Source organism: Mus pahari, chromosome 9 (assembly GCF_900095145.1).
Source record: "Mus pahari chromosome 9, PAHARI_EIJ_v1.1, whole genome shotgun sequence".
Taxonomy (NCBI): domain Eukaryota; kingdom Metazoa; phylum Chordata; class Mammalia; order Rodentia; family Muridae; genus Mus; species Mus pahari.
In genome coordinates this window covers 44,755,926-44,757,184 of record NC_034598.1, presented here as the reverse complement: position 1 = coordinate 44,757,184, position 1,259 = coordinate 44,755,926, and positions in this window count along the sequence as shown.

The window sequence follows — 1,259 nt, the reverse complement described above, 5'->3', positions numbered from 1 at the left end:
TTCCAGGAGACTAAGTTTCCGTGAACTTTTCGCCTTGGGTTTCTCCAGGTTTCTGGGTGCACTACTGGAGTGGATGTAATAGCAAAAGCCTTCTTCAAATCCACCCCCTCAAAGTAAGAGAGCCTTGCCCCGAGGAAAGACCAGTTGGCCAAAGCTGTCTGGGCAAGGGCATGGAGAAGAACCAACTTACCTGCCCCTCTAGCATGCCTGTTACCCTAGCACTTGTGAGACAGAGGCAGGAATTCAAGGAGCAGTAGTGCAAGGTTATCCTTAACTCCTTGTAAATGTGAGGCCAGCCTGGGCTAATTGAGACCCTGTCTCAAAACAAAACTTAAAAATAATAAAAGACAAAACAAAGCCTTAGCTGTCTTTGGTCACTGAGCCACGGGGACATTTATTCCCAACCTTGTAACACAGGTGGAATGCTTCCAGGTTGGACGTAATCATCAGCCTGCCATCTCATCATTCCTGGGACACTGGCCCGATGCAGGTACCTACTACCCTCAGTCACTCACTCTGTATGACAGAAGATAGGGGAGGGAATTCATTTCACCAGCTGGCTTCAGAATTCATTTTCTGAGATGCAACTGGGCTTGTTTAGGAAAATGCCTTAATTAGTCCTGGGGGTGGTAAGGGAGGCCCGGAGGCCAAGAGATAAAAGGACCTGCAAAAACACAGCCAGGCTCCTCCACAGGAGGACACAGAAGCACCTGGCACAGAGCTAGCAATGCTCTGAGAGGCGGGACCTGAGATGAAGAGCCAGGAGCAGATGGAGCGGGATGGGATGCGACCTGACCTTCCTTGTTACCATCTCAGGCCCTGGGCTGAGTGTGGGGGTGGTGAGACCTGTTCAGAGAGGAGACAGGATTCAGGGCCCTGCTAGAGCCAGTCCTGGGCTGACATCCACAGGTGAGGGACATATGCCTGTGTCCCACAGAGGGAGGACACCAAGAGGGTTAGCTGAAAGTCCTGAGTGGGGCTGGTGAGATGGCTCAGTGGTTAAGAGCACCTGACTGCTCTTCCGAAGGTCCGGAGTTCAAATCCCAGCAACCACATAACCATCCATAAGGAGATCTGACTCCCTCTTCTGGAGTGTCTGAAGACAGCTACAGTGTACTTACATATAATAAATAAATAAATCTTAAAAAAAAAAAAAAAAAAAAAAAGTCCTGAGTCCATGAGACACTCCTGGAACACCAGGTAAGTGATGAAAACACAAAAATATATTGCAGGGTTTCATGTGAGCTCCCGCTGCCACC